Raw genomic sequence first — 9,067 nt, 5'->3', positions numbered from 1 at the left:
TCGTTGGAGGAATTGGTTTGTTCTTGCTCCTGGCAGGAGCCGTGTACAGAGTCGTGACTCGTTACCGAAAAAGGAGGCGCCGCAACCGTGGCAACAATGCCAACGGGGCGAACCTGATCACTGTCTCGGATCAACTGGCCCGTGAGCCCGAGGAGTCAACCTCCGACGGTCGGGAGAGATCCACGGTGGAGATTCTTAGTCGAGAATGAATGAGGAGTCACTCAACCGTAATAGAAGGCGGTAAGTATAGATAGTACAATGATTCTATTAAGTTGTTTTTGCATGTTTTATATAGTAATGCATGTGTATGCGAATAAGTAAGGGTTTGTAATTGTTGGGAGTACACATGTGTACAATGTTTGTTTCTCATTGTGTATAAAACATTGTTTCTCATTGTGTATAATATAAACAACTGATAAAATGGTATTATATTGTGTATATAATAAACAAATAATAAAACGGTAAGCATAACACGAGCATACACTTATCTACATCTAACTTGGCCTAGAAAACATTATTTCATATTTCCTTAGATACCACAACTATAATAACACATTTTATATAATTAGGTGATACGTACATTTATTCACAACAACTCATTATAAGGGTGAGTTTCAATGAATAAATACACAAAAAAATCGGCCGATAAAGGATAAAGACATCAAGCGTACGGTACTGTAGTGACCAGTCCAATATTGGTGATGGCGCCAATATACTGTATGATAGGTTCACGTAGCGTTTATTCTAAGCCAGACAGTATGCAAACATTTAGGTAGACTTTTCATTGTTCGACAGTGCTACTCAGCATACAATGTTTGCCTTGTAATCACAGCGATGGAGGCATTGTGCATATGTCATACTATATATAGATTTAGTAATATAATAGGGAGAGTATTCTTTTCAAAATGCACTTTAAAACATTGTGAGCTCGTTTGGAAAAAAATGCATGTCTACAGGAAGGACATAAAAGATATTGGAATTCAAGTCGTGATTTTGATGCGTTCTCAGAAGCTTGTTTCTTTGTGTGTTTTTTTTCCAATAGGAAAGCCTTTTTCGGGGAATACGGGCGGTGACGATAATAGTCTCCTGATTAAAACGTACTTAATATCACATCAATGTTATTCAAACTGATGATTGCTAGATATTAATAAATCCGTCCTCTATTTATTGCAAAGAATATAATTAATCAATACCTTTATTGTACAGTTTTGCCCAACCGAGCTAAGTACAGGTCACAACAAGTCAAGATATATATACATATAATTTGTATTGACGAGGAAATATACGCGTGATTCTACTACAATTGGCAAAAGAATAAAAGTAAAAGAATGGGAACTTGAGAAGAATTCTACGTTGGCGAGATAGAACAATCACTGAGTACCAGGTTCCTTGAAAACAAATGCCCCATTTCGCCGTCATCGGAAGTCTCTCAACACATCCATGACATTAGATTACTGGACCATACCGTCTCATTGGACAAAGTCAGAATGATGGAAAATGAAAGTTGTATAAAGAAGGTCATATACATCAGGGCATTCCGGCCATCACTAAATAAAATGTCTCTGACACTTTTGACCAGTTGTTGACATCACGTATCTGCAAGATCACGTGTTAAAAAGTTACGTGTCTGTAACTCACAAGTTTACGTTCTGAAGTGATTAGTCATCATTATTGATCCTGAAGAAGGCGACTGTAGCCGTTGAAAATTTGATCCGCTATTACATTTATGTTGGAAGAAAGCTTAGCGTTGTACTATTTCGCATAATACATCTCCACATGTGGTTATGACGAAACGGACTTGGACAATAATTGGTAACGCACGATAAAAGGAAGTTGTACGTTACTGTGGATGATTAAGGCGATTACATAGATGGCTGGAAGAAAATTGCAAGGAACCGACTCAATTCCACATAATGAATGTTACAATTCTTCTCCATCACCATTCTCCAGCCTTATCGTTTGTTGTAATTTATTGACGTTAGTTATAATCGAGTCATTAGATTACAGATCATAAAGTAGAAAATAATCCCTGTAACCTATGACCCACTGTTTACTGAGTCACGTGTTATATCTGCATCATGTGACGTCACGACAGCAGTGGATTGTTCATTCCTTGACAAAGACTGGTGCTGTTCAGTCGAAAATTTGGTTGAGTCCATTTTTTGTGTTGGAAATTACAGTTTAACTACTTAGATAGAAAATACATGTATTACACGGAAGTCGTATTTTTTCTACTTACCAATCGCAAATTGTGCTCATAAAATTTTATTGTCTTTTCACCTCTAATAATGAAAGTCGTATTTTCTATTTACCAATCACAAATTGTTTTCACACTCTTTCATTGCCTTTTTATCTACTTTTAGATACATTGAGTATTACAAGTATAGTATCGATTCAAAAATTGCTTTATACATCATATGAAGGTATATCATCATACGAAAAATCAATACAAATCGACCATTTTGGTACTGCCTTAAAGACTACATACGTTACCAAATGTAGACTTTCGACAGTTGAGGTGGTATCTCACTGCACTTGGGGCATGGTGCGGCACTGCTGGATTTGAAAGATATTCAACGAATTTCAGAGAGTAGAAAAAGAATTTTCTTACGTTTGAGTATTTTGTTGTCTTCGAAGTCATACATGGTATTACGTAATATCTTGCTTGCTTACTTGCTTAAGTCGAGTCCATCCATCCATACGTAATATCTAAATTGTTATTTTTTTTAAATTGGAGAAAATAACACAACGGTAGTGCTGTAGTGATCGAACCCCTCAGTGCCGCACTGGTGCCCCAAGTGCAGTGAGATACGTATACCACCTTTACAGTAAGGTCCATTTTGGTCTCTGTTGGCTTCCTGGAGCAATTGCCCATATTGATGTCTTGAACATGCAATCTGTAGAGTTTTTCCGGTAGTAATCCTAAGAAATGCCAATTATTTCTCTACTGACAGGAATGTATGGCTAGGTCCATGACTATTATAGATTTTGAAGGTGCTCCGCGCCTTGCTGCAAACTGATTTAGTACCTGTGACTGCAGCAGAGGCAGCTTCGCTTCCTACGGGAGCCGAAACTTCTGGTACATTATAACGCTCATAAATCAAGCCACACGGGCTGGCTCAGAGTAATCCATATAAAGGGTATTTTAGTCTTTGCTGTTGAAGCTACGCTTAAAGCCCCACTATGTAAAATTTTGGGCCCAATTAAAAAAAAAAAGATTGAAATACTCGAGTACAGAACCTTCAAATATATGACATGAATAATCATTATTCAGTATATTTGCATAATCTTTTTGTATTGTCTTCCCATATATGGAACTCTCGCGACAACTGTTTCCCTCCTGTCTACGACTTTAAATTGCATTTTCACCGTTATCTCCTTGTTAAATCATTTCCAACTTCTTAGTTCATTGCCTTGATGTAGTCTAAAGACCATGCTCTGAACAATCCCATTAAATTAAAAAAGACGTTGATAATTCTATGTCCAATGCCAGCGGCCACCAAAAAAGCTATTGTTGACATGGTTTTTCTAGGGTCAATCGGTTACCAGAAGCAAACTATGTTTTTATATGGCCTAGGAAAACGCTGCAGTTACAGTTAACATTGTATTAAGGTTGGTTGCTAGTGCGTTTTATTGTTTTTTTATCCGTTTGATTTTTTTCTAGACTGGGAATCGTAGAATACTAGTACAGAATTATTCAGTCGTAAGCAAATGGCCATAACACGGAAACCCGGTCCAAAGATTTCCCATTATTTTCAAGGACAGATCTTGTCACGTCGTATTTCCATTCCATTTATCAAGGAGACTTCCACTTGATATATTTTGATATGTCTCATTATAATAATGTTGCATTATATTTGCGATAAGCAAACGATATTGCCTTTATCGGGTGCCATTCCTTTGTACGAAATGTAATCTAGTGTTTCTAATGATTAAACAAGAACAAAAAAATCTTTACTAGAAAACGGGAACCTGTCTCGTCTCTATCTAGATATCTATGATATGTTATTTATATATTTCTATGTTATAAATTAATCTATAAACACGAGGCCATATATATATATATATATATAAACACGATTTATAGATCTCACATCGTTTACAAACTAGCTGTTAACATGTCGTGTAGGAAAGGGCAATAAAATGCATTCAAATGAGATGAATATAAAGATGTTCTATCCATATATTGGGAATGTGTTTTTTTTACTACAAAATACCTATCGCTTATTAAAAAACAAAATGAAATGCACAAAAGGCAAAAGTGCCCATTTGAATGACATTTACATACTATCTATCTAATCTTTATTGACAACAAACAAGTGTAACGGGGGCCGCCCTAAGACGGTTCCCGTCCTAAGACGGTACGGATTTTTTGCTGATCTTATTATCCATAAGTACACCGTGTTTGTTGCCACTGACTATGCTGATTACAAAGGTAAATAAACCAAGTCCATGCACACAGCTTTAATTTGCATTCCAAGTATACTTTAACAGATTTACTTCATGTTTTTTAAAAACAGAATTCTAACAGTAATGTTGACAGTGCTGAATCACTGCGGTCACCGGCCTCTGCGTATTGGCGGCTCGTGTCGCTAACTATACGAACTCTTTCATAAATAAAGCTCCATAAAACACTATGGATATGGGTCTTCAAATGTTTGTTGAGTAGAAAAGCAACCAAAAGGAAGCGACATAAACATTGCCACCATTGTACTCCCAAGGGAGTGTGGCCGTGAAGGTGGCAGACAAGAGAACGCTCCAAAGATTTATTTGACTGTAACAAATGATTCGTGCTGTCTATGAAAATAAGACTTGATAGAGAGATGTATATCATATTTTCATATAATCTCACAGAGTTTTGTTGATGTTGGCGGTGTCGTTTTTTCGTAATGGTTTTTTTAGTCGGGCATTCACAATCAGTGCATTCGGCCCATTGCCCGTAAAAACATCAGCTGGATTGTTCTAGGTACAGCCTTCCTCATATGAGACAGAAAGTACATACAGTCACGATTTTACTGTTAAAAGTAATCTAAAATATCATACTATTAATTTTTTTCTGTGTACTTAAATTTACCACTTACTTCTGAAGAGAGCAAAATGTAAAAAAGCGTACCGAGTTAGGCACACTGTCCAGCGTAGCACAAAATTGAAAGGTTACATACACGAAATTGTCTCACAGTGTTTGCCGCTTGTAACACGCAGCGCGAAAGGTTCATGAACCACATGAATGCATTTCTTATTCAAGTATGTTGTTCAAATCTATGTGTAAAAAATTCAGTCATCAAACTTTGACCACTCTCAGGCAACTAGCGATGGAGCGCCATGAGTTTGAGCGCAAGAAAAAGCGTACCGTGTTGGGGCACCTCCCGTTATACAACAAGTTATAGATACATGAATTTCTACGACTATGAATCAATATATCAGTTTTTATAACTGTATGAAATGTACACGTAGTTTAGGTTTTTACCCCTTCCCCATACGGTGGTATCTCACTGCACTTTTGGCACCATTGCGGAACTGCGGGGTTCGTTCATTGCGGTACTGTTGTATCATTTTCACCGATATTTTACACCGATATTGGTAAGTACGTAAAAGTATGACTTAAAAGACAAAAAATATACACAAAACGTAAAATCTCTGAAATTCGTTTGGTAACTTTAGAACTCTGCAGTGCCGCACCGGTGCCCCAAGTGCAGTGAGATACCACCTATAGTAAAGCCTTGTGGCTCTAGATCACCATGGTGGTATTCCAAATTGGCATCCCACGCGAACGACCTCCACTGCCTTCCTAATCTTATCTAGGGGAACATGTCACGTGAGGATTCAATTTCCAGTCGGTCGATACAGCCCCGCGGTTCGTCTGGTCCCACAGGGGAGACATTTTCATCAGCGCAAAGCACACTACTACTTAAGGTGGTATCTCACTGCACTTGGGGCACCGGTGCGGCAATGCGGGGTTCGCTCACTGCGGCACTTTAGAAGACAACAAAATGCACAAAATTGTTCATTGCGGCGCTGTTGTGTTATTTTCGTCGTTTATATTCCATGATTTAAACATTGCGTACCCCGCAGTGCCGCACCAGTGCCCAAAGTGCAGTGAGATACCACCTTTACGGACACTGATGGAGTCGATACTCAACGTGGTATCTCACTGTAATAGGGGCACTGGTGTGGCACTGCGGGGTTCGAAAGATTACTGAACGAATTCAGCAGAGATAAAGAACGAATTATCTTACGTTTTGTGTATTTTGTTGTCTTCTAAGTCATACATTTACGTATTACAACATATCTAAGTTAGTTCTAAAAAAATTGCAAGAATCACTTGTATTTTCCTTACTGCTCAAAACCATCTAAAACCTTCCATGTAAGAACCTTTTGACCTTCATATAACACCGTTAATTAACGGTATTATTTGAAAACAATGGTTTCCATTTGGAGACGATGATTCGTTTCAACTCACTAACGAAGCAGGTCAAGAGGACTTTAATTACAGTGAAGGCAAATAAGTGCTATTTGAATGGTTGCTTAATGGTACTATTGGGAGAGGTTAATTTTCCGATGAATGAAATGGCATGTGGTCGCCAACCTAGTTAGGTCCTACTCAGAGCAAGACTTAGCATTTGTCCACTTTTTACGCTGAATGGCAATGTCAATTTTAAAGTCAAAGAAAATATGTGAAATGTAAATAATGAGGAATATATTGTTCGTTAAACCAAGCTCATGTTTTTTTTTCTCAATTTTTCAACCATGCTGACCATTTGGATTTCATATTGAAGGGTATTTTATCCAAACGCTAATATCAATTTTGGGGTTCCAAAATGATGTTCCCATATAATCGAAACAATATTGGCCTCTTGGCTTTTTTTTTACTGACATACATGTAAATTACTTCATATAATAGTGTTCATACCACACGGAAATACTAGATACTAAATGCCTTATATATCACACAAAGTAGCAAAATATATACAAAAGAGCAACTAAACGCATCATCACTACACATTAATAGTGATAAATGTAAATTGTTAGTGCTAAATGGAAATGTTAATTTTTTTCCTTAAATTGCATTATTTTTCAAAACGACACCACTCAAACCTGATTAATGCTTTTATGAATTGTGTTACTTGTGCTTGCTAAAACAATTACTTTGCCATTAGGTCTAAACTATGGACCCAAGAATAGCGTATCATAGAGTGTTTGACAAACATCCTTTCCAAGTACACTTTAGAGTTTGATTGATGTTGCGACGGTCTAAAACCGTCATTCGCCTTTACATTGGTCTTTACTTTACTTGAAATGGATATGTTAAATGAATTTTGCTCCTGAAATTCCACTATCTTTCAACAAGTCCACTTAAGACACTGACTAATGCTTTTATTAAATTGTGTTGCTTGTGCTTGCTGTGCCAATAGGTTTAGAAAATGGGCCCAAGAATAACAGCGAACGTTTAACAAATATCCTTTCCAAGTACACTTTAGAGTTTGATTGATGTTGAGACGGTCCAAAACCGTCATTCGCCTTCTCAGATCAGTAGGTTTCAGTTCCCTTCGGTGGGTTGGGTTATTGCCAAGAACTATTATAACACCGACCGTACCTCTAAGCCTTAGGAAACAGATTGTGATGTGTAGTCAGCGCTCATGCAGACATTCTAACTACCAACGGGAACGCCAATGGAATACAATAACGAAGAATACAGAAGAAGAAGAACTTTTGCGCCACAGTTTTAACAGGTACATTGCAGGTATAACTTGTACACTCGTCTAAATACCTTTAATACCTGCATAGTAACTTTAGTTCAACTGTCGTCACTCTAGAGCTGGGCATTGGGGTGTGGGTCAATAGTGATCATGCTAGAAAGCTGAGGTCGCTATGCCCTGTAGCTGTACGCAATATGGATGCCGAGGTCAGAAAGCTAAAGCGACGTCTAGGTCAATGCGCTTTATGTTCGTCCTATGCAATATATTTTGCGAGAAACACCCCTGTATGGGAATCCCAATCTAGCTTATTTTCTAGCAGATAACTTGTGTTTAAGTACAATATTTTTGTGTAGGCAACAGTGCAATATACGCCAAGATTTTTTATGTAACGTTGTGCAATACTACCTGTATCAAACGTCGGATGCACAATTTAAGTTTTACCTTGCGCCCTTCAGAATGTTTACTATTCTGATTAAGGGGTCCGCCTAGGTTTCTTCGTCTTTCAAACTCATCTTTCAAGTTGATTTTAAATGTATTGCTTTTATACGTTAATAAAGATGATGTCAATTACCCCCATTAACGTTGAAATTTCGTTGTTATAGCTCATATGCTTTACAATGAGTGTTCGCAAGGGTTTGTACATTGAGATTCTGAGGTCCTTATACGTCCACATTGTTCTGCTTTCCAAGCACCTTTGACCCATTGCTGACGTCACACTTTCAGTATTGATGTTTGACAAATGCTTTGGGTCATTTCAACTTGAAGAGGATCAGAGGACTGATCGACAGTTTGTTGTTAAGCACTTTATATTGTGCATGGACTTAACATAAAGTAAAAAATTGTATCATAACAATAAGTATAATAAATGTTTCTGACAAGTCTAGAAGCACTTGTATTCGAGACCACATCTTCCTTGCGAATATCGATTAAACTAGCAAGGCGTAGGAATCTGTGGGAGTACAAATGTGATTTACAGACCTAATTTGTTTGCAGCCAGCAAAACGATTTTCATTTCACGTCTCGTTGGTTTCCGAATGAAAAGTCTAATGAACGCAATCTACTCATTATCACTCAAACAGGAATTTGAGCAGCTTAAGCATTTAGTTTTAATTGTTAGACGTCACATTAAGAAAACACGAACCAATCAAAATACCTCTGTGAATAGTTTTATTAGGTTAAATTGTCAATAGATAAGAATATTTCTTGTACACAACTAAGTGCTTTGTTAAACCGACGTTTTGGTGACCGTATGTCACCTTCTTTAGTTAAATTCTAACTGGATCTCATTGTACTGCAGCATAGGTGTCGCTGCTTCCCGATGCAGCACCAACGTAAAGTATTTAGCATATAGATATATACTGATAGCAAAT

The sequence above is a fragment of the Branchiostoma floridae genome, chromosome 19, assembly GCF_000003815.2.
Source record: "Branchiostoma floridae strain S238N-H82 chromosome 19, Bfl_VNyyK, whole genome shotgun sequence".
NCBI classification, from domain to species: Eukaryota; Metazoa; Chordata; class Leptocardii; order Amphioxiformes; family Branchiostomatidae; genus Branchiostoma; species Branchiostoma floridae.
This window is presented reverse-complemented; position numbering follows the sequence as displayed.